The sequence below is a fragment of the Eulemur rufifrons genome, chromosome 9, assembly GCF_041146395.1.
Source record: "Eulemur rufifrons isolate Redbay chromosome 9, OSU_ERuf_1, whole genome shotgun sequence".
NCBI lineage: Eukaryota > Metazoa > Chordata > Mammalia > Primates > Lemuridae > Eulemur > Eulemur rufifrons.
This window is the reverse complement of record NC_090991.1, coordinates 45,587,216-45,613,904: the sequence shown is the minus strand read 5'-3', so window position 1 is coordinate 45,613,904 and position 26,689 is coordinate 45,587,216. Positions and strand designations below refer to the sequence as shown.

The following is a 26,689-nucleotide window of genomic DNA, read 5'->3' as shown; positions in this document are numbered from 1 at the left end:
GCACAGAGCAAAAATCTAGAAGATAACATTATTTCAAATAATAAGATAACACACGGGTGAGCATTTCCTCTGAATCTACGTGACCAGCAGGTCATTATAGAAAGGTTATACTTCTGTATACATCCTATACAGAAACACTAAGACTCGGTGTCTGTCCAGGGACAAGGACCAATAATTCTGCTAGAAAAGGATAAGTCAAGTGGATCTAAGATCAAGTCCAGAGTGATCAAGAAAGAGCTAAAAAATTAGCCAGGTAGCAAATACTCAAGGAGACTAATCAAGGTAGAAACAAGAAACAGGTAAGGGTACTTGTGAACAAAGGAGTGGGTGGGTAATGAGGAGTGAGGCACCCAAACCAGGGTCTAGTTGGAGAATGAGGAAATGTAACAATAGGTATGAACTGCCACCTCGTGAGCCAGGAGCTGCTTCTATCTTTCGCTCATGGTGACCTATCTGAGCCAATGCATAGCACGATTAGCTGGATAACAGTAAGAGAAGCAAACAATTCCTGGCATGGATTTTGGAGAAAGATACACTGGAATATGGATCCTAGTTCTACAAAACTTGTAGCTGTGTAACTCTGAGCAAGCTGCTTAATTTCTATGAGCTTCAGTATTTCCAACTACTTTTAGGCAATAATAACGTCAAAGGATTGTGAGAATTAAAGTGGATAAGGTAAGTACACATGGTAGGCACACAATAAATATCTTCTTCCATTAGGCCAATACATACCGTACATTGCTTATCAGTTGTTTAACTCTTACTAATTATTTTCAGGAACTTATTTGAGCACAGGGAAGTGGAAAATTGAGGATCTGTGTTGTCTGACCTTAAAAAAATACAGAGAAGAAAGTTCATTTTTTTCATGACATTGAAAATGTCAACTTTTAACAAGAACAATTCTATTTAAAAAATCTTACAGGCCAGGTGTGGTGGCTCATGCCTGTAATCCTAGCACTCTGGGAGGCCGAGCCGGGCACTTGAGGTCAGGAGTTCGAGACCAGCCTGAGCAAGAGCGAGACCCCCGTCTCTACTAAAAACAGAAATAAATTAGCTGGACAACTAAAAATAAATATAGAAAAAATTATCTGGGCATGGTAGCGCATGCCTGTAGTCCCAGCTACTCGGGAGGCTGAGTCAGAAGGATCCCTTGATCCCAGGAGTTTGAGGTTGCTGTGAGATAGGCTGACGCCACAGCACTCTAGCCCAGGCAACAGAGTAAGACTCTGTCACCAAAAAAAAACAACAACAACAACAACTTATATTTCCTGATCAAATTATTGGAGTAGAAATGAGAAGGGAAAACAAAGTAGTAAACAAAATAAAAAGTTGCAAACATAGTTAAACTCAAATCATAAATACCTTTATCCACTAAAGGTGTCCTTTTCCCATAATAGAAAAGAGACAAGAAAGTATGAAAAGTTAAAGTTTAAAAAGACAGTACCCATGTAAGAGAAGGCCAGACTCTGTTCAAAGAGGTTACTTGTCTAGGGCTGCTTAGTTACTGACAGAGGCTTCTCTAGAGCCCACACCTCTCCCTGCATGTGTGTCTAATGCCCATCCTTCCCAAAGAAGGAGCCTCAGGGAAGCCTTTCTTGGTCCCAAGACCAAGTTGTCTGCTCTGATATGTTCTCATAGCTTCCTGTATTTCCTTTCTCAACACAAGCTCATACATATTGTTACCATGTGTATAATGGAAAGGTTAAGAGCACAGGTCCTGGTGTCAAACTGAGTTTGAATCTTGCCTCTCCAAATTACTGAACCTATTTAAACCTCTAGCCTCCACAAAAAGAATAAAAGCACTTAATTTAGAGAAATGTTGTGAGGAGACATTAAGATAAGCCTTTACAACAATGCTTGAGACTTGTGGCAATAAATGTTGGCCATTTTTATTATTAGTAAGAATAATTAAGGCAAGGAATGCTTAATACCGGATGGTCAACAAACACAACGTGGAGCTCCCCCTAAAAGTAAGATAGGATGTGTCCCTTGTCAGACATTTAGTGGAATTGCAAACCTATAAAATTAATACACTATGAAAGTAGTTGTGATTATGTTCGTTAATCACAAACAAGAAGGCAGTCCTTGCTTTGTGCAGTTCCAATATGCAAAAATTTTAATTTCTATGGTTCAGTTAAATAAATCTAGTGTCCCAACAACATAGCTAAAATTTCAGTTACCACAGTACATCTTCTGTGATGAAGAGTCTATTAAATCCTTTTCTGATTTCACTTGAGGCCAAGAGTTCAAGATCAGCCTGAGCAACACAGTGAGACTCTATCTTTACAAAAAATTTAAAAATTAGCTGGGTGTGGTGGCACACAACTATGGTCCCAGTTACTTGGGAGGCTGAGGTAAGAGGATTGCTTGAGCCCAGGAGTTTGAAACTGCAGTGAGCTATGATGGTGCCACTGCATTCCAGCCTGGGTGACAGAGTGAGGCTCTATCTCTAAATGTAAATAAAATAAATAAAAATATATTATCTTCTTATTCTTGAGTTATAAGAGTTCTTTATATGTGCTAGATAAAATCCTTTATCAGATATATATTTTGCAAATATTTTCTCCCAGACTGTAGTTTGCCTTTTTATTTTCTTAAGAGTGTCTTTTGAAGACAAAAGTTTTAATTTTGATGATGTCCAATGTATCAATTTTTTATTCCATAATTCATACTTTTTGAGTCCAATTGAAGAAATGTTTGCCTAAGCCAACATCACCAAAGTGTTCTTTTCTGTTTCCTCCCAGGGTTTTATACTTTAGCATTGATTTCAAGTTAACTTTTGTGTAAGCGTGAGGTAAAAGCTGAGTTCCATTTTTTCTCCATATGGACATCCAAATGTTCAGAACTATTTGTAGAAAGACTATCCCACATTTTTGTCAAAAATCAATTAACTATAAATGTGTAGGTTTATTTCAGGACTCTATTTTATTCCATGGATTGATATATTTATTTTTACACCAATACCACATTTTCTTGATTACCATAGCTTTATAGTTAGTCATGAAATCAGAAAGTATAATTCCTCCAACTTTGTTCTTTTTCAAAATTGATTTAACAATCAATGCGCAAATGAAATTTAGAGCCAGCTTGTCAATTTCAACAAAAAAACTGCTAAAATTTTTATTAGGACTGTTCTTAGTCTAAGGATTAATCTGGGGAAAATGACATTATATTAGGTAACTAAATATGAAATGTCCTATTTCAAATCAAAAGTTTAGTTTAGTATATCTCAAACAAGAAGCAATACAATTAATCAAAGTATGCACCTAAATTATCGACACAGTTTTGCCATCTTAACGGTAGCTTGTTTATGCCAGCAGCAAAGAAGCCTGCAGAGCAAGTAGCAGTGAAGTTTCAAAAGGCCTTTTCCACAGCTTACTGAGAACTGAATATTTTTCTTTGCAAGAAGTGGTCAAAAGCCTGAAAGAAGTGGTGGTCAGTTGGTGTAAGGTCTGGTGAATACAGAGGATGACAGAGAGTTTCCAAGTCCAGTCTCTGTAGTTTGAGAGTATTATTTGGGCAACATGTGGTCAAGGTTGTCTTGCAAGAGGATTGGCCTGTCTCTGTTGACCTATCTCAGCTGCTTAATCAAAAAAGCATCCTCATCATTTCGTCTAATTGGTTGCAGTAGGCCCCACTGTAACCAACCAATTGACCAGCTTTCATGAAGTTGTATTGGATAATATCAGCGCTGGAACACCAAACAGACACCATTAGCTTTTTTGGCTGAATATTCGGTTTTAGACTGTGTTTTGGCACTTCATCTGTATCCAACCATTGTGCTGAATGCTTGTGATTTCAAAAAGAATTCATTTTTCATCACATGTAACAATACGGTGTAGAAACAGTGGCCTTTATGGCATGACAGCAAAGAAAGGCAAGCTTTGAGACGACTTCTCCTCTGATGCTTGTTTAATTCATGTAGAACCCATCTATCCAGCTTCTTTACCTTGCAGATTTGTTTCAAATGGTCCAGTATTGTTGGACTAGTAATGTCAAACCCTGGGGCTAATTCATGTGTAGGTTAAGATGCATTCGCTTCCACTACAGGTTCAGCTCACCATTATCCACCTTGGTGTTGGGTTGCCCATGTGGCTCATTTTCAAGATTCAAATCTCCAGAACAGAACTTCTCAAATCACTGATGTACTGTGCGTTCCTTAGGCACATCCTTCCAAACACTTCATTGATATTTCGAGCTGTCTGCACTGAATTGGTTCCATGACAGAACTTACATTTGAAAACAACACAAATTTTTGACTTATCCATGGTTTCACAAAAAGTGGTCTAAAAAAATTTTTGAAAGATAATCACAAGCCAAACCATGCATTTGAAACAATGAAGATGTACCTTCACAATAAAAATAAAACAAAAAGTGTCACAGTAAAGTGTCATAGATGTCAACTGTCAAACTTAGTACTTAAGGATATCGGACATTTCATACTTAATAACCTAATACCAAGGTTGAGTCTTCCTGCTTATGAACTTGGTATTTCTCTCTATTTAACTAGATCTTTTTAAATATATGTCACCAAAGTTTTATGGTTGTCAGTATACAGATCTTGCATTTATCTTGCTAAATAAGTATTTTACATTTATGATGACATTGTAAATGGTATTGATTATTTAAAATTCAATTTCCAATTGTTCATTGCTAGTACATAGAAATATAATTGATTTTGCATATTAACTTGGTACCCTGTGATCTTGCTAAACTCACTTATTAGTTCTTGTAGTTTTTTATACATTTCTTTTGATTATTTAAAGTAAATGACATGTTGTCTAGAAATAAAGACACTTTTACTTCTTCCTTTGATTTGTATGCCTTTTATTTCTTTTTCTTATCTTGTTGCACTGGCTAGGACCTTTAGTATAATGTGTAACAGAAGCGGTGAGAGTGGAAATCCTTGCCTTGTTGCCAACCTTGGGAAAAAACAATATACTCTGTATCATTTAGGTTTAATTTTAGCTGTAGATTTTTCTTTTTCTGTTATATGCTCTTTATCTTGTTCTTTGAATGGGTATTAAACTTTGCCAAAATGCTTTTTCTACATCCACTGAGATGATATCAGTATTTTTCCTTTTTAGTATTTTAATATGGGAAATTACATTGATTGATTTTTGAATGTTGAACCAACTCTGCATTCCTGGGATAAACTCTACTTGACCTTGTGTACTATCCTTTTTATATATTGCTGGATGTGACTGGTTAATATTTTGTTAAGGAATTTTTTTTGTCTGCAGTTTGTAGTTTTCTTTTCTTACGATATCATTGTCCAGTTTTGTTATAAGGGTAATGCTAAGTTCATAAGGTGAGTTGGAAAGTGTTTCTTTTCTGTTTTCTGAGACAATTTGTGTTAAATTGGTAGTATTTCTTTCTCAAACATTTGCTAGAATTCACCAGTGTAGTAATCTGGTTTAAAATGCATTTGTTTATCTATTCATTCATTATTCCTAAGCTAATTCTATATTGTGGAAGCAGTTGTTTATAATTCTTCCTTTCAGTAAATGTTAGCAGTTACTTGCATACAGGGATTGCCAAATACTTGTGAAAGCAAAAAATAAAATGTTACATGGCTTTTGTTTATTTCCTACCTCAGTTAAAAACACTTTGGGTGTGAAGAGACAATATAAGTGGTGATGTACATATGATATATAACACATAATTAATTTTGGATTAAGTATAATATTAAAGGCTATTTTAAAAGACAAATAAAAGGGGATTGCTATTTATTATTTAACAAATATAGATATTCAGAATATTAACTAATGCTCTTCAATTAATTGAGTGGTTAATTAAACCACCTAGATTACGAGAATGAAACCAAAATATTATCTAATTAAAAACATTACAAAACAGTGGCTGAAATACATGATGTGAAGATGTAGGAGGCTGAAAGAGCCAATAAATATTCAACTGAAGAAGATTACAAGATGGTTTCCTAAATAACTTTCTTCCTTCCTTCTTGAAAAATCTGATCAAAGCAAAAATCAGACTCCTTTCATGTTAAAGTAAGTTCTTGTTTCATGTGACTTTTTAAAAATCTAAGATTTCTGCGAGATTTGTCTATTAAAAACTGTACTATTTCTAGCTTCTGAACAATAAAGATTCCGTTTATAAAAGTGGACAGTTTTGATTTGATTCTATTCATGAGGTCTCATAGGGTATTTCAAAATAAACATCAATCTCAACATCTGGATTTTTGATTAAAGTTGTTTCTAATTCCTTGCCCATATAAGGCAAATTTTAAAAAGATGGTACAGGGCAGTAAAAAATCATGCCAAAATATCACTCTGACTGGCAACTTTTATAGTTCTTTATTTTCAGCTTATAACCTAATAAATGAGATAACATGGAAATTCTACATACCCTGCCAAATGTAGTTCACGTACCCTGGGTGAGTTCTTTATTTAATTTGACCTATACTATATTGGGGCTATTTTATTCTTGGCTGTATTTCATGGGAAATAAACTAATTTATAATTTTAAAAAAATTTATGCTAAAATACATTTTGACCCTTTAGGTTCTAATCAATGATGATTTCAAGAATTTGAACTGATGACTTTTAAAAGTTTATTGCAGTGCATCTTGTTTTAATTTTGATGCTCTTTTTACATTTGCTACTGGAAAATGTAGAGTCAAATTGAGGTTCCTCAGCAAGTGGTATAAAACCCTCAGCATGCTGTGTTTTCACAAACTTTATCTATAGCTTCACCTTTCTTTCTTCTATTTTCAGTACTGGACACATTGCCTAGCTCACATTGTTGGTACTCAACCAACAACTTGAATATGAAGTTTAACTTAATTAAACTGGTGATGTGGCAATTTACAAAGTAATTTAGAAAGTCAGGTATCAATGTAATATACAATGAAAAATAATTACACATTTCTTTTTCCTTCACTAGAAGTGGTTCTAAATGTACAAATATTAAAATATTTAATTTGCATACCTCAGGTAGGCAGCCATTCATTTAAATATTGTGAAAAAGGTTTTTCAAAACTTTTTGTTAAAAATAGCAAAGCCCTCATTGCAAAATATCAAAAGCCATATATTTTAAGATATGAAAATCTTAAAAATTTTTAGCTCTTTAGAAATAGAAAATTAATGAAAGATAACCTAAGTAACATTTGATACTTCTTTCTTTTCCTTATCACTCCTCTAACTTCCTTTCTCAGTATTCAGTTCCAGTGGATATAATTATCAGAAGCAAAACTTGAAGCAAAAAACCTCTCAAGAATTATAAAAAATAAGGCAAATGCTTGGCAAATCTTAATTTTGTTAGAACTTTCTTCTCAAGGTTAATATTTCGGAACTATCATGTAACAAGGTTATTTGAGGACATCCCTACTTAAACCCTTTTAGATGTTTGAGACTAAATGATTTCTACTCCAGAGAAAATACTACTATAACAAGGTTTTGGTTATTTAGCAATACTAGCATTCAAATAGCAGGAATTTAATTTTTGTTAAAGCAAATACTATCTGCTCATCAATTTATTTAACCCCCAAATAATTTCTCAAACCTTATAAGTTTGTGAATTCTTAAAGAGAACTTCTGGAGGTCAGATTGACTTCTAATACATTACGTCTCACTCTAATAGTCATTCTAATTTTTAGAAAAATTAAAGTCAAAACAATACCTATTATGTCTCCCTTCTAAGAAAAAAAAATTATGTTCCATGAGGATGTTGTTGAAGATGTTAATTAATCACATTACACATGTCCTCTTAGTGTAAATTTTTCTCTAAAGATTTCAATTCCAAGAATTTGAACTTATGACTTTTAAAAGTTTATTGCAGTGCATCTTGTTTTAATTTTGATGCTCTTTTTACATTTGCTACTGGAAAATGTAGAGTCAAATTGAGGTTCCTCAGCAGGTGGTATAAAACCCTCAGCATGCATTGTGTTTTTACAAACCTTATCTCTAGCTTCACCTTATTTTTTCTTTTATTTTCCCTTAGATCTGATTCCCTACTTTAAAAGAACCTTGCATTTAAAAAGTCACCTTTCATTTCCAATATTTTCTCCCCTAATGATACGAAACAATAAAAATGAAAACAAAATGAAACCCCACACCCTTGGAATAACTTAAAGCCAGAAAATAACAAAATTTCAAAGTCACTGTGAGCAAAAAAATGAGATAATTGTATCAGGCAAGATTCACCAATGGACAGTAAAATTAGTGGACAGAAGTCTAAGAATACTCGCATAGTCTCAAGGTATGTCTCCTAAGATATTTTACATCTTACAAACAGAAAATGAATAGCTTTATAGCACAGAAACCTGACGGATACCACCTTAACCAAGTTATTAATTTTAACCTCACCAGTAATAGCCAAGTATCCCTTGATATAATGCACTTGAGAAAGGCACAATATCACTTCTGTATTTTCTTGCGAAAAATGAATAACCTCGATCTAATTATGAACAAATTTTAAAAACTCAAAGTGAGAAACAGTCTACAAAATAACTAGCTAGTCCTCTTCGAAAATGTCAAAGTCATGAAAGATGAGGAAAAATAAAGGGACTGTCACACATTGAAGGAAACTAAAGAGATATGACAACTAAATGCACGTGAGATCCTGGCTTGGGTCCTAGAACATTAGTGGACACACTGGTGAAATTAAAATAAGATTTGTAGTTACTCAATAGTATTGTACCAATGCTAATTTCCTGGTTTTGGTAATTTACTATGGAAAATGTTAGTATTAGGGGAAGCTGGGTGAAGGATGTATGGGAATTCTCTGTGCCATTTTTGCAACTTTTCAGTAGGTGTAAATAAAAAGTTTAAAAAGTCACTTTCAATCTTTTTTTAGAATAAGTGAATTTTCATAAACAATTACTATCTGACATTCTCCCAATTTGTTGTAAGTTCATAGCTTCCCATTTTTTCCTCTTTAACTGCCTCAGAAAATTCTTCATATCCAGCGCCAATTCAAATATTGCACTTCAAGGCCCATCTTTTCCATAAAACATCCTCTGATTACTACAGACCTTCTTGAGTTTCCCAGCATTATTCCCTAATGCATTTAATAGAATTTTACTATACATGATTATATATTTATTTTTTACTTATATTTCTCAGTATCAGTACAATAAGAAAAGCTCCCAGAAAACAGTGACAAAGTTACATATCTTTTTGTGATCACCCCCAGTACCGAGCTAAGTATACAGTAAATGCTTGTTAAATATATATTGACTCATTCACTCATAAATTATTAAGGAAACCAGAGATTCTGAAGTTCACACCATTCATTTACAGCCTCTCTGTGAAATTAGACATCAAATATAAGACTAAATGGACCACTAGTTATGATCTAAGTATGGCAATTTTGATAATTTCTTGTTCTTAAGAAGACTCGAAAATGTATGACACTTCCTTCAATTTAATAAAGTAGTTAGAGTTGAATAAACACCATAATTATTAGAATTAGAATATTAGAATTAAAATAATTTATAGATATACACCTAAATTCTAAATCTTTAAAAATCTGTTAAAATTCCTCATTCAATGTTAATATGAAATGTATAACAACATATTAATGTTGCTTATTCAATATTCATTTGAAATGTATAACAACATATTAATATTGCTTATTCATATTAATAAGCAACTGTCACAGATTAGATTCAAAGATACTGATGTTTTGTGAGATATTTTCCATGACTCGGGGTTGCTTCCTTAGAGTATTCCTAGGATGTCTACTGATCTGTTAAAGTCATGCAGTGGGAACAAATGTCCATTTTCTTTGCCAAGAAAATACCATAGATGAATATTAAAAACAGTTCTGTAGCCAAAATTCACATCTGCACACACTTAAAAATGTAGCTCTTCTTTTTTATTTTGTGGACAATAATTTGTAATACATTCTGAAAAACACAAAAATGTAGTACAGTACTTTACACCTGGCTGGATAACTAGTGTTTAGCTATAAGTGCAGTGATACAAGCTATGTTATTACTGAAATTGATCACTGTACACTAAATTGTGGAAATATGTATACATATGTATATTATAAATAGTAATTTTTTGGCATCTATCTCAGGCTTATTTATATAGAGAGAGAATATAAAGTTCAAAATATATTCTAGTGGTGTAACCAAATCAAAGAAATAAAATATTTTTAAGGGGAACATAATTTAAAACACGGAGGTTAAAGGGATTTGAATACTTAAACTTCTCAACTATTAAACCAATATTACTTTTAAAAAACCTTTTAAAAGGTCATTAATTCACTGAGAATGCCAGATATCCCAAACAATGCTTTCTAAAAAATTTTTAAATATGTGTGGAGAAGAAATATATTTTGGCCTAATAGCAAAGAAGAAAATATATTGGGCCTGACTTCTATATTGTGATTTGCAAAAATTTTGTAACATTTAAGTAGACAAGGCTCTCAATTCAACAGAATATTTGGAATACACACATAAACAGTATTATTTTAAAATACTGTTATATCATTTAATTTTAAAAAGAATGATTATGGAAAGTTAAGATAAAAATAGCTTGTGTCTTAAAAATATGCATTTAAAAATACCTATCACTTTTCCTGTCCCATGCTTGTTTATATTATTGTCATTTTTAAAAATCATATGTATATCATGGGACACAACAAAGTAGAGTCATTCCTAGGTATCTGTGGGGGACTGGTTCCAAGATTCCCACAGATATCAAAATCCATAGATGCCCAAGTCCCTTCTTTAAAATGATGTAGTACTTGCATATAACCTATGCACCTCCTCCTATATACTGTAAATCATCTATAGATTACTATAATACCTAATACAATGTAAATCATTATAATATTGTTTTTATTTGTATTATTTTTATTGTTATATTTTTATTTTTTATTGTTTTTTCAATTTTTGAATATTTTTGATCCATGGTTGGTTGAATCCAAGGATGCAGAACCCACAGATACAGAGGGCCGACTGTTAACTGGGATCTTACTAATGCTCTTGTCTCCCTATATCATACATGCATTTTCTCTGGTTCATTTGGTTCTTCATAGCCTAGATTTGTTTTGAGAAATCATTGTCCAAATTCATCAGTCTACTAATAAAATATACCACTGTGAAAAATAAAATATAGTGATATATGTGGCATAATTAAGATAAAATTAATCCCTCATAGGGAAAACTATTAAGCAACATGCATTTATCTGATTATCTATGTAGAAAATCTCAAGAATCTACCCAAAAAAGGTGACTAGAATTAATAAGTGAGGTTAGAAAGGTCACATGGTATAAGATCAACATCTAAAAATCTTTTATACTTTTATATATTAGCAATGAACAATTGAGAATTGAAGTTAAAAACATGAAATTAGATATAATTTAACAAAATAAGTGCAACATCAATATGCTGAAAACTAGAAACATCTATGAGAGAAATTAAATAAAATCTTAATAAATGGCAATATCTTTCATGTTCATGGATCAGAACATTCAATTTCATTAAGATTTAAATATTCTCCAAAGATAAAGATTCAACACAATTGTCTTTGAAAATCCCAGCAGGATTTTGTATAGAAGTCATCATGCTGATTCTAAAAAAAGCAAAGGCAAAACACTTGACTGAGCAAACAATTCTGAAAAAGATCAGGTTGACAAGTCACACTATCTGTGTCTAAGACTGACCATAAAAGCTACAGTAATCAAGACAGGGTGGTATTGGAAAAGGACAGACACATAGATGAATAGAACAAAATTAGACACTTCACTAGTAGATCAAACATATATGGTCAATCGATTTCCAACAAAACTACAAAGTTAATTCAATGAAGAAAGGATAGTCATTTCAACAAATATTGCTGAAACAATTGTGTCTTAGTCTATGCCTTGCACCATTCTCAAAAATCAACTCAAAATGGATCACAGACCTAAATCTCTAAAACTTCTAGAAGAAAAAGGAGAAAAATTTTGTGAGATTAGGTAAAGATTTCTTAGACACAACACAAAAAGCATGATTTATAAAAGAACAAACTGATAAACTGGACTTCATAAAAAGTAAGAACCTCTGCTCTTTGAAATACACTGTAATAAAAACGAAAAGTCAAGCCATTCACTGGGATAAAAATGTTTGCAAATCACATATCTTATAAAGAACTTGTATCCAGAATTCATAAATAACTCTCAAAATTCAATAATTAAAAAATAAACTGAATAAAAAAATCAGAAAAAGATTTGAATAGACATTTCACCAAGGTATATAATTAGATGACAAAATATACACACAAAAAGGTGCTCAAAATTATTAATTATTGGGGAAAAACACATGTGACAAGATACCCCTGTTAGGACAGCTAAAATAACATTACAAACTCATAAGTACCAAGGGCTGGCGAGGATGCAACGTAACTGGAACTCTCAAACATTGCCGGTAGATATGCAAAATGATACAGCTACTTTGGAAAACAGTTTGGCAGTTTCTAATAAAGTTTTAAAAACATATTTAACATACCATTCAGCAATCTCACTCCTTGCTATTTATCCAAATGAAATTAAAATTTATATACACATAAAACCTTTATATGAATGTTTAACAATCTAAATGTTTCTCAGCTGGAGAATGGATAAACACACTTTGGTACATTCATATAATGGAATATTACTAAGCAATAAAAAGAAACAGGTAACTGCTACACACAACAACAGGGTGAATCTCAAATGCATTATGCTAAGGGAAAGAAGCCAGACTCAACAAGCTATATGCTGAATCGTCCATTTATATGACATTCCAGAAAAGGAAACTCTATAGTCACAGAAAATAGATGTGTGGTTTCCAGGAGCTGGAGCACAAGAAAGGAAGTGGGGCTGATGACAAAGGGTCTAGAGGAATATTTGAGGTGACGGAACTGTGCTTTACCTTGATTTAGTGATGGTTTGTCAGAACTTACAGAACTGTATACACTTATATGCAAGTTATATTTGTTTTAAAAAGAGAGGAGAAGAACACAAGAAAGAGCCTGGTTTCTTTTGAGCTGGTGTGAGGAGGAGGAGGAAGATGCAAATAAGTGACATCTTTGAGTGAAGATGATGAGTTACCAGGTCTTCCAGGCAGAGGAAACAACGTGTGAAGCCATGAAGGGAGACTGTTCACAGCCTATTTGTGGAAAAGGGAGTTGTCTGGGGTGAGCACAGCAAAGATGGTGTTTGGGGTGGTGGAGACAGTTAAGAAAGGTATCAGTACAAGAAGATATAAATTCACATCCATTATGATGACTATTATAAAACAAAGTGTTGGCAATGATGTAGAGAAAATAGAAGACTTCTGCATCGCTGGTAGGCACATAAAATGGTACAGCCACTATGGAAAACATATGGCAGTTCCTCAAAAAAATAAAAATAGGATTACCATATCCAACAATTCCACTTCTGAGTATATGCTCAAAATAACTGAAAGCAGGAACTATTATAGAACAGATATTTGCACACCCTTATTCACAGCAGCAGTACTCATAAAAGCCCAAAAGTGGAAACAATCCAAGTGCTCATCAACAGGTGAATGGATAAACAAAATGTGATATACACATACAATGGAATATAATTCAGCCTTAAAAAAAAAAAAAGGAAATTTTGACACATGCTACAACATAGATGAACCCTGAAGACATTATCCTAAGTGAAATAAGCCAGTCACAACAAGAAAACTACTATATGATTCCACTCATAACAGGTACCCTAGAATAGTCACACACATAGAAACAGAAAGCAGAATGATGGTTGCCAGGGGCTAGTCGGGGGAGAGTAAGGGGAGTTACTGTTTAATGGGTATAGTTTCAATTTTGTAAGATGAAAAATGTTCTGGAGATGGATGGTGGTGATGGCTGCATAACAATCTAAATGTACCCCCAATGCCACTGAACTGTACAATTAAAAATGGTTAAAATGGTAAATTTTATGTGATATATATTCTTCCCCAACTTTAATTCATTCAAATAAATAAGAAAGAAAAACAAGAAAAGGTAGAAAGGAGAAATGGGATTATGCAAATCCTTGGACAGACTGCTAAGAAGCTGTGACAATTTCACTTTGTTTTGGGCAACAGAACTTTGTAAGTTTTTAAGCAAGGGAGGAAATGCCATTAGCTCACAATCTACCTCTTCCAGACAGTTCTGCCTGAATCCACTTGACCCCACTCCCCAGACTCCAGACACCTCCCTGAGTTGTTTCCCATGTCATGCTGTCCAGTAGATCTAGGTGATGGCCCTGATTTCAGTTCAATGTGATCACAGCTTGTTCCATCATCCCCACTCTTTCAAAATTCATCTCCTTGAGGGGAGAGTCTGTTTTTATGTTACCAGAGCCTAGTTCAGCTCAGCAAGGAGATTTGATTTTTAGCAAGGTCTCTATCTCCAGAACACAGAGGGTATCTCAGTCTTACCTTGTTCTCCTTGAGGCCAGATGGTCCTGTGTCTCTCAGGGGCCTCAAGCTTCCAGCCTGCTCTTTCTCAGGGGCATTATAATTTTCTTCTCTCATCCCTATCAGTCCCAAGGCTCGGTTTTCCTTGTGGGATGGGCAGTCCAAAGTCAGAGAAGACCACATCTCCTTTGGCCTCCATTAAGATCTCAGAAGCAATGATGACAGCCCCTAGTTCAGGTTCAGAATGGGCAAAGCTTTTGCTTATATTTGATCCTACTGAGAGGACAGCTTCCCCACCCTCATAGAAAGGTGATTGGGCCCAAGTGGTGAGAGTATTTGAGAACCTCCCCCAACCTCTCAGGTAGGGGTAAAGAGGAGCTAATGATATCATAATTACACTGTTCATTCCTGATGTCAGCTGACATGATGCCAGGGCTGAAGGGCCAGCACACCCTCTTCTTTGTGACTCTGGTCTCCCAGGGGCAGAAGAGAGGAAGCAGGCTAAAGATGCCCTAGGGCTTAGGGACATGGTAAAAATATGACTAGATGGTGACTTCTGTATACTACCATTCATCTAAGAAAGTGTTTATAATAGAGTACATTTAGAAAATACAGAATAATACAATTCAAAAGCACACACAATCCCATCCCACAGAGAAAGGAACTAGTATATTTCTTTACATGTTTTCCTGTGTGTAAACTTACATATGGTTTATTTTCTTGCTCTCACACCCCATATCAAATCCACCCAAATTTAGAAAAGGAAAGGCAGAGAGGAGAAAGCCTTGTTGGCTCTCACTTTAAAATATATCCAGAATATATCTGACCACTTCCCCTGCTACCATTCTGGTCTAAGTGACTATCATCTTCTCTCACCTGGAAACCAAAGTTGCCTTCGATTGGTTTCCCACTTTTGTTCTCATGAAGCTAGAATGATCTTTTAAAGCCTAAGTCAGATCACGGAGACACATTCTCCACAGAAATAGAAAAAAAAATACTAAAATTTGTATGGAACTACAAAAGACCCTGAATATCCAAAGCCATCCTGAGCAAAAAGAACAAATCTGGAGGCATCACACTACCAGATGTCAAAATACACTACAAAACTATAGTAACAAAAACAGCATGGAAAACCCAGGAATAAATCCAGGCATTTACAGCCAACTCATTTTCAACAAAGGCATCAAGAACACACATCAAGGAAAGGACAGTCTTTTCAATAAATGGTGCTGGGAAATCTGAATATCCACATGCATAAGAATGACACTAGACCTCTATCTCTTACTGTATACAAAAATCAATACCCCCTTAATGAGCTGAAAAACAAATAAAAAATAAAAAAAAAATAAAAAAAAAAAGAGTTAAGGGTTGAGCCCTTGGAGGGCCCTCTGCTAGACCCAATGGGAGAGAAAGAGGAATACAGTCCTGGCATTACCTTCAAAGAGTTTTTACTCCAAATCTCTATATGATTCTTCATTTCTAATTGCTAGACAAGAGCATCAAAGAGAAACAGATAAAATGTCCAGGAAATTCAAAGAAGGGATAAAATACTTTTGATTGCAATGAGAGGTAATGAGACTGATAAAGAAAGGTTGCAAGGGCACTTTTTAAAAAGTAAGAGAAAGAACTGAGAATCAAACCTCAAGAAGCACCTTGATATGTAAAGAAATGAAAAGGAAGATGAGCCCACAATGAGTGGTAAAATGAAGAAGGGAGCCTGGTATCATTTAAATATGTGTGAGTAGGGGCGGGGAGGTGTGAAGGTGGGCAACATGGAGAAGGGCAAAGTTTCAGGAAAGAGATTTATAATTATCCATCCATGGTAAGTGTTTTTATTAGGAAAAGAACCTATGTAGGAAAAAATATTTGCACTCCTCTCCTTTCTTCTTAGCCGTGGCGTCATTTTAGCTTCTAGTATTGAAAGGAGACCTAATCAGACTGCAGAATGTCTTGAAAAATTTTAAACATGAACTGTTGAGTTTTGGCCATAAGAAGGACTGATGTAACGTAGTAAGTCATAATAAAAAGAATCAGCTTCTTCACCATACTATTTAAAGTACTGCATGCTGGTCTAAAAATTTATTTACCTTCAGAATAAACTTGTCACATTAACCACCAAATAAAAAACACAAATATCCAGGGGTCAGAGCTTTTCAACTTAGTAGGAATGACTGATTTATGAAGTGGCATTAGAAGATATATACTTTAATGTTTGATGAATGTCTATGTAATAGCTAAAAAAAAAATCGTTGTACTGGCTCAAATTTTGTTTTGATGGATTTCTAACAAAATCATGATGTCTGTTAAACAAAAGCTTGAATATAACTTTTTCAATGACCCTATGAGTTAGTATTATTTGGGGGATTATTTTTAAATAAATGAAGATACTTGGGTTAAATGGTTAGGGAACCTGATCCAAATTTATGATGCCAGGAAGTTATGAAGGAATTGCAAATTTAAATTTAGTTTCTGTCTTCAAAACCTATGTTCCTTCACTATACTATACTGCCTCTACTGTTCTAAGGTACACTGAATTATTGAATGGAAGACTAAATTATATTAAATAAAGTTTCAATTCTAATTTCAAAAAAAACAAAAAACAAAATGGATTAAACACTTAAATGTAGGACCTGAAACTACTAGAAGAAAACACTGGGGAAGCACTCTGGGACATTGGTCTGGACAAAGATTTTTTTGGGGTAAGACCTCAAATAGAACAGACAACTAAAGCAAAAATAGATAAATGGGATTATGAAGCTTAAAAGCTTCTGCACAGCAAAGAAAACAACAGAGTGAAGAGACAACCTACAGAATGAGAGAAAATATTTACAAACTATCTATCTGATAAGAGATTAATATTCAAAATATATAAGGAACTACTCAATAACACAAAAACATATAATGTGAGTAAAGAATGAGCAAATGATTTGAATAGACATTTTTCAAAAGAAAATATAAAATGGCCAATAAGCATATGAAAAAAATGCTCAGTATCACTAATGATCAGGAAAACACAAATCAAAACAATAATGACAGATCATCTCACCTAAGTTAAAATGACTATTATTAAAAAGACCAAAAAAAAAAAAAAAAAAGATGCTGGCAAAGATGTGGAAAAGGGGGAACATTAGTACAATTCTGGTAAGATTGTAAATTTGTACAGTCACAGTATGGAGGTTTCTTAAAAAACTAAAAATAGATCTACCATATGATCCAGCAATCCCACTGCTGGGTATATATCCAAAAGAAACGAAATCAGTATATCAAAGAGACATGTGCACTCCCACGTTTACTGCAGAACTATTCACAATAGCCAAAATATGGAAGCAACCTAAGTGTCCATTATCAGATGAATTGAGAATATGTAGTATATATACACACAATGGAATATCATTCAGCCATAAAAAAGAATGAAATTCTGTCATTTGCGGCAACATGGATAGAACTGGAGGTCATTATGTTAAAGTGAAATAAGCCAGAAAGGCAAATATCACATGTTCTCACTCATATATGGGGGCTAAAATAGTTGTTCTCATTAGAGAGTAGAATGATGGTTACCAGAGGCTGAGAAGGGTAGTGGGGAGAGGACATAAAGAGAGGTTGATTAATGGGTACAAAAATACAGCTAGATAGAAGGAATAAAGTTCTAGTTTGTGACAGAACAGTAGGATGACTATAGTCAATAATTTATTACATATTTTAAAGAGCTAGAAAAGAAGATTTGAAATGTTCTCAAAACAAAGAAATGATAAATGTTTGAGGTACTGGATATCCTAATTGTTCTGATTTGATCATTACATATTGTATGCATGTATCAAAATATCACATATACTCCATAAATATATACAATTATGCATAAAAAATAATTTTTTAAAAAGGTTTGTACAATTATCAGCACTAATCTTAAACACACACACACACACACACACACACATCCTCCCCACGAGACTTAGGGCACAAATACCTGCTCTTTTCACTTGTTCCCAACTTTCTGAGTTTAGATATCAACCTCTAAAGATGGCAAATAAACTGTTATGTTTTTAACAACTTCTAAAGTTAAATCACTATCTTTTACTGCACTGACCTAAGATTTTTGTTTATTCTAAATAAAAATTTTTTCACTAAGAGCACCCAGAAAGACAAAACCAACAACTTCTGGTGAATGCAGAATGCCCATTCTTTAATAGTTTTATTAGAATATTAAAAACTAGGCTACAGAATGACAAGAGAAGATTAATCCTGTAAATTTTAAATGTTCACTTTAAATATAAACAATGATTCATTTATAATTCTAGATTGTATTTTCAAATAATCTTAATATAAAATATACTCGCTTTTAATTTTCTCCAAGAAAAGCATAGCTTTCTAGCCTAGGGACACTAGACTTTGAAGTTAAGCTATTGATTTCCTCTCCTAAATTGCTAGAAAATAGGACTTCTCTTTAACATGCAGCAAGAGGCAGAGGGAGAAAGAGCAAAAGATTCTCTAGGAAACTGTAAAAGCCATTCAGCTGGGAGCAGTCCATTTCCATCTATATCCATGACTCCATGTTGACACTGAGCTTTGCAGTCCTACTCAGGTAGGGATGGTAGACCTTTGACAATGTAAATATGCAAGTATGAATAATGATAGATACCCTGCTCTGTTTGTTTAATAAACAAATGCCCCAGACACTATTCCAGTATTTATTTAGTGGACTCACTGTGAAACAGGTGCCTCATATTAGAACCAAGTAAAGTAGGAAGAGCCGGGAGCTGATGTAAAAAAGGAAGAGTCTAACGAACGTCTATTTCTCTTGTTACGTAAGCAGATACGTAAGCACATTTAACTAAAATACTCATTTTGTTTGTGTATTTTGTCAAAATGATAATAAAAGTCTTAGCTTTTATATAATACCTTTCATTATTCAAGAAAGGTTTACAATTGAGGTCATTTATAGACAAATTACAATTTGAAATCTTAATATAAATGAACAATTTATCACATTTAAATTATGTACACATCATAAGTTTTCCAAGTTGGCATTTGAGTTTTCTTTTAATCTTTAATTTATTCACATGCTTGGAGGTGCCATTATCCATTACATCAGACTGTAGCATATACACCCAGAGGAAAATGCCAACTTTAAGTTCATTGACATTTGTGGAAAATAAAAATTATACTGGATGTTGTTTGTCAATCAATTTTTATAAATCTAAACTATTTGAGGATAATATTTAATTTAAAATTTAAGGATACAAAACTTCACTTTTCTTAGCAAAGGAAAAACTCAGGGAAAAGATCAAAGTAAAAAGAACAAAATTGAGATTAGAAATCCATTTTAAGCTAAAATGACAATGTCTTCATAAGTTAATATTAATCCTTTAATTATAAATTTCAAAGGTTTAAGTAGTTTCTATGACCTTAGCTTTGAATAATTATGCCATATGGAGCTTTTCTTAAATTTGAAAAAGATGCTGAATTGTTGTTCAAAGACTTTTAATGACTTCAGGCTGGCAGAATTCCAGCATAATCCTTCAGATACCACTTAAAATTACAGACCAGGAACCCAAGCTGGTAAATGCTATGTCAAATTTGTAAGAGCTTTTTACTTACAGTACCTTGCAGAAAATGTTTGATATGTTGATATATTTATAAATATCAAAATAGGGAGCTTAAAACAACTATTTATAGTGGAGAATTCACAGAGAGAAAGATGGACAGATTAGACTAAATATAAATAAAATTATCTGTGTATCCTGAAATTAAAAGGCAAATACCAAAAATATTTTCCACAAAGATAAGGGTTTTATCATCCTACATATAAAAAGAATTTATATAAGCTGGTAAGAAAAACATCAGGACCCTAAAAGAAGGGAAACTGGCAAAGGACATGAACAGGCAATTCCTAGAAAATGAAATACGAATAACAAGTAATCTATTGTAAATGTTCAATCTATCATTCTTTAAAAACACAAAGTAAAAACAATAACTGTTTTTCACAAAAAGTACCAAAACTTAAAAAAAAATACTAACAATATAAGGACTAAATAGATACTCTATTGGAACAAATATAAATTAGTACAGATTTTCTGAAATGTAATTGACCTGTTAATTCCAGTGGAATTTTAACCTACGGGAAAAAAATTGAAAACATTGATAAAAGTTTATCTATAATGTGTTAATATCCACAATTAATAGCTTTTTTAAAAAATCTAAATGTTCCAAAATAAAGGAATAACACAATAAATTATGCCATATCCACAAAATGGAGTATCATGAAACAATGAAAACTATATTTTCAAAGAATTTCAAATGACATTGGAATATTCTTAGCATGGCTTTTGAAAAAGGAAGAGATGGAACTGTTTAATTAGTATGATCTGTATCAGCTAAGTTAATATAGCTATTTTACATACACATTTAATTATTATTATTGGTTATGTCTGGTTGGTGGCAGTAGCAGAGAATTTTATACGTCTCTCTATTTTCCATACCTTCTAAATTATCCTCTGTTTTAAGAATGGTTATTTTTCAAATAGCTTGGCAAAATTTAAATAGCAAAGTTTTAATCAATCTTCTAAAAATTACCTACTATCATCACTTAGTAATGTTCTTTAATTTTTCAAAGGTTCACATGTTATGAGCTTTGTTTCAATTCAGTTTGAAAAAATTTTAAAAGGCTAGAAAAGAAGCTTTCCATTTGCAAATGTCAATCATTTACTTTCTTGGATTCTCTATTTCAAGTATTTTGACCTTGTGGAGGTATTTCATGTTTCTCTTAACTCAAAGTCATTCAAGATATCATCTATGTCTAAATCGCTACTGACAGAAACTCAGGTAGGATCTGGACTTAGGAATTCTTTTATAACCTTAACATTGTAAGTGCTACTGAAACAACCCAGACCCACATGGAATGTTACATTTGGATTATTTATTATTCTGGTGTTACTGTCCTCTCCTCTTTGAACCTCAATTTTATATTCAATGATAGAAAATTAATTTCTAAACCTCTGAATTCTGATGGGATTTTAAACTGCTAGCAAATATTTGAACTTTCAGATTTATTTAAACATGATGAAACATTAAACTTTTTATAAGATATAGTGAGAAGAATTCAAGTAACTTTCAGAATGACACAACCAACTAGTGACAGAATTACCACCTTTTAGTGTTAATTCAAAGTTTTATAGTAGGAACTCAAATATTTATTAATTTGTGTAGAAAAGTTAAAACTAAGTCTGAAAAAAGATTTATGCTATGTGTTTAACTTATTAAGTAATATGGAGGAAATTATAACACTTTTTTTTTTTTTTTTGAGACAGAGTCTCACTCTGTTGCCCAGGCTAGAGTGAGTGCCGTGGCGTTAGCCTAGCTCACAGCAACCTCACACTCCTGGGCTCAAGCGATCCTCCTGTCTCAGCTTCCCGAGTAGCTGGGACTACAGGCATGCGCCACCATGCCCGGCTAATTTTTTCTATATATATTTTTAGCTGTCCATATAATTTCTTTCTATTTTTAGTAGAGATGGGGTCTCGCTCTTGCTCAGGCCAGTCTCGAACTCCTGAGCTCAAACGATCCGCCCACCTCGGCCTCCCAGAGTGCTAGGATTACAGGCGTGAGCCACCGCGCCCGGCCTATAACACATTTTTTAAATAATATAAATTAATATTTGAATATAAAGATGTATCTTGCCCTACCCAAAGTATTTATAATAGTTTGAAATCAAATTTGGATAAACGGATAATAATTTATTTATTCACATCACCACGCACAGGGCCTATACTGAATTTCTCAGTTGATGGTTATTCTTTTATTCACTCACCATTTAATGAATGCCTACTTTGAGCAAGGCACCATGCATGACCCTAGTGCTTTAGAAATTATTTCCTGCTTTCAGGAAATTCACAGTTCAGGTCTTCACTGCATTTAGAAATGTTAAATTTCTTTTACTAGTTAAGTAAAAACATTAATCAGTTGGAAATACAAATTACTCTTCATAGGAAGAGCCCAGCAGCACTTGGATTTCAACATATGAACTTTGAAGTTGGCAAATTCCACCAATTCAACAAAAAACAAACTCATCACACTAAACACTAGCCTATTTAACGTTCTCTTCCCTTTTCCCAGGCTCCCCCCTTTGCCAACAGGTCCTTACATTCTGGTTCACCTCCTCAGTGCCTTTATCCGTGTCAGCTAAGATGACTATGCTCAGGCCCCATTTCTATCTTTGTGTATTCCTGTGTCCTCACTTTTATTCGGGTCATTCCGTTCCTTCAGACTCAGACTTCCCATGCTCCCCACTCTGCTGCAGAATTCCAATTCTGTTCAAGCGAGTTCCCTCACACCCTCTTCCTCTCTGCTGCATTCCACATCTGTTCAGCCGGAAGCCTGGCTGCCTTTACTATTCTTGAAACTCCTCATTTAAGCAGGCTACTGTGATTCTTTCCTAAGAACACAGATGACATTAGCTATAAGGTCTCAAGTCTTATCAGAGAACTTCTCTGTGTCATTACCAATCCTCTTCTTCCTTCCCTCCTTGGTGAAAGTCATCCCTCCTGTCGCGCACTCACTCACTACATCCCAGGTGAGCACCGACCATGTGCGGGGTTTTCTAGGCATGGTGGTACAGAAATGAACAAATAGACAAGGTCCTGTTAATAGAGCTTATTTTCTAGTGGGTGGGCGGAAATAGAAAATAAAGGAACATGATTTCAGATAATGAGATGAGCTATGAAGACAATGGGCCAAAGTAAGGTGGTATTCATAGGCTTTAGGTAAAGAGGTCAGGGAAGGATGCTCTGAGGAGTGTGGAATGATGAGAAGGAGGCCGGCCATAGGAAAATCATGCAAAGAACATTCTGGGCAGAGAGTGAACTGTTGTACAGACCTGGAGGCAGGGAGAGGGCGTGGCGCTTTCCAGGCCCAGACCAACATCTCCTGTGCCTGGACCCTTGTAGCCAAGGGCCGAGGCGGGCCTGTGCTGGGGATTCCACTCACACCCACACCTCTCGGATCACAAGCCAGCAATTATCCACGACTCTTCACATCATTAAGCTGCTCCTGTCCTTTGGTCCCTTCTCATGTACTTCAAAATGCTCAGGACATGTTCAGCCTAAAAATACACTCTCCTTAACTCCTGCTGCTCTTTGGAACTGCACTTTCCTTTCAACATCACATTTTCCAGAACAACAGAGTGTTCCTTCATCCCCACTTCCCCACTTATCTTTTGCAACCGTGTTTCTGTGCACACTATCATTTTCAGCGCACTGTCCAAGATCATCAATGACTTCTCTGTTTCAAATCCAGTGACCTTTCCTCAACCCTCATCCTTCCTGATTTTCTGTCACATTCTTGACAACCCTCCTTTCCAAATATTCTTTTCCTTTATTTCCATGAAAATTCATTCTTCTCATATTCCTTCTACCTTGATGACCCTCATTTGACTGTTTCCTCCCCAACCGCCCAAATGGAGTTTTCCCTTAAGTTCTTCTATCATAGCTGTTTTCTCACTCTCCCTCTCCTTCTCTTCCCCTTCCCTCTCTTTTTTTTTTTTCTCTCTCTCTCTCCCCGCTCCACTCTCTTCAATAGTCTCACTCACTCACTCCCAAGGCCACAGGCCAGACTCTCTCTGTGGGTGACTCCTATAGCTGCTTTACTCCAGTCCTGTCTTCTCTTAGGACATCTAGAAACGTTATTTCAACAGCAAGTAAAAGTATGGCGTGGCACTTCAAACTTAACATGTTCTTAACTGAATTCATCATCTTTCTCCCCAAACCAGAAACTTCTATGTTCCCAATTAAGGGTTGAATTTATACTTAACAAGTATATCAATGCCATCTCTGTGATGCTTCTGCAACGTCTCCTCTGTCCCACTGCCACCACGACACCCCTAGTACCTCTCATGCACCTCTACTGTGCCCTCAAGAACCAGTAGCTTAGACTAATCCAGTCCCCGTAAGCTCCTTCTACTGGTACCATACCTTGCCAATGCTGACAGAATCATTTTCCTGATAATCACTTGAATCTTGACACTTCATCTCTCAAAAAATTCAGTAGCTCCTCAGTGTTTACCCAACAAAGCCAAAATGCTTATCGCAGCTTTGGAGACTTTAGCCTGATCACTAACCACTCCCCTTGATTAATCTATTTGCCATGTACATGGTTTTGTTTGTTCTTGTTTTTGTTATTCCTTTGACTCAGAATGCCATCTTCTATGTCCACTGGTCAAAATCCCACATATTACTTATGTCTAGTTCAAATGACATCTCTTCTAGTTAATTTTTCCTGATTTCCCCAGCAGAAAATAATTTTTCCCAAATTCACACTCTATCTTGCATTATAGTTCTCTGTGGATGTGTGAATGTGTGTATGTCTTGCTGTCACTATTATTTCATCTTCTTGAGGACAGTGACCTTCTTTTGTCTTTTTTCTTTGTATCTACACAGTACCTAGGAAACGCCTTTTCAGGATACACAAAATCTATCAGAAATGTTTGCCAAATGAATTACCAATGGTTTCTAACACTAACTTTTTAATTATCTTTAACCTGTCAATTTAGTTAGTAACACACATAAATCTACACTTGAAAAACTTCATCTCCTATTAAAAAGAAATATTTGTAATGTGTATATATAATGCAAGATAATTAAAGCCTGAATTGGATGTTTTATAAGTCTGGCTTTGGTAAATCCAATTTTCTTAAATCAAGATACACTGGCATCTATGTGATTTAAGAACATTTACTTAGAAATACCTTGAACTGTTAGCAGAGTTGACTGAAGCAAGGTGAGGTGTGCTTGTAAGAGTTCTTTCCCTCTTCATCCTCTTTCCCTCTCTGTCTCTCTTTTATCTGCTGTTTTCAAAGGTATAAGATTCTTCTGTATAAGGCAATTTCTCTAATTCCTGAAACTTTGTATATCTTAGCATGAAAACATTATTTTATACTGCTGTGAAGGAATTATCACTAACATCCCACTTAGATGTATGAAAGGCATCTCAACCTGAATATGTCCTGAATGGCCCAACCTATTGCTTTCACAAGTCCTGTTCCTTTCAGCTAATAGAAACTCCATTTGTCTACTGGCTTGAGCAAGTCACCTTGGTGTCACTCTCAACAGTTCCCCTATACCCTGCCCTCCATGCCCCATGTACAAATCAACAGCAAATCCTGTCAGCTCTACCTTTGCAACATATTCCAAATCTGATCAGCTTTGACCACCTTTACTGCTATTACCTAGACCCTCTTGTCTAAATTATTGCAATAGTCTTTTAACTGGTCTCTCTACTTTCTCCTTTGTCCTCAATTTATTCTCCTCTTAGCACGGCAGTTGGAGAGATCCTCCTACTCGAGGGTGAGTCAGATCATGTCACTGCTCTGCTCAAAATCTGCCAAGCCTCTTCTTCCCACAGACAGTCAAAGCAAAGCCCTTTCACTGGCCTACTCAGACCTCCCTGACCTGGGCCCATGCCCTGAGTTTTCTTCTCTGGCCTTATTACCTTGCCCTCTTCTCCTCCGTCAACATTCCCAGCCATACCAGTCTCCCTGCTGTTTGTCCAAGAAGCCAGGTGAACTCCCACCTCTTTAGAGCCCTTTTCCTATTTATTTCTGAGTTCAGAGCTATGCTGCCAAGGGCAAAGTCTGCTGAAATCTGACTTTCAAATGAATTAAGGTACTATAAAGAAAGCACATTAGGATCATAGTCTATGTGAAATCAATGGAGTAATGCCTAATATGGTGATGTATACTCTTTGAAGGCACATTATTTGAAGATGGAGAAGAGGTGGAAAAAATTAAATAGAATTAGGTGATTCTTAAATTACCCTTTTCAAGTTTCTTATTCCCAAGATACAGATTGGTCTTAAGAAACTCAAAGGGCAATTTTATAAATAGTAATTCACATTTGGTACCTGAATAAAATGTTTATACTTTTTCAGAACATCAAAAAAAAAAAAAGAAAAGGAATACTTAAGATTGTGCCTTGAATATAAGTCAACCCAAAACATGTAAATATTTATTGACATTTATTTTAATAATGTATGATTATAAAGAGACTTTTCTTATTTCTACTGAAATATCAACCTGGAAAATAAATCATCATTTATGCTACACTGTTATAAAAAACTGTAAAATATAGAAATAATTGTAAGACAACCTAGGAAAATCTGAAACTTAAGTGTTAACCTAAGAAAATTTAGCCCAAGTATTTCTAATCAATATAATAGTTGACAATATTATAATATTGTTTTATCACAATGTGTTTTTAATTACAATGGAATAGAATATTCCATATAATCTCTTCCATGAAATTCAATGGAAAAGTTAGGAAATTCCTGAAATTATT

The 26,689-nt window shown here is 34.4% G+C and overlaps 1 protein-coding gene across 4 annotated transcripts in view; it reads right to left on the bottom strand.

The window, feature by feature from the left end:
* The window catches only part of CEP112 (centrosomal protein 112), a 376,462-nt gene that overhangs the window by 135,119 nt on the left and 214,654 nt on the right, over positions 1-26,689 (bottom strand). The gene's annotated exons all lie outside the window — the stretch shown is intronic.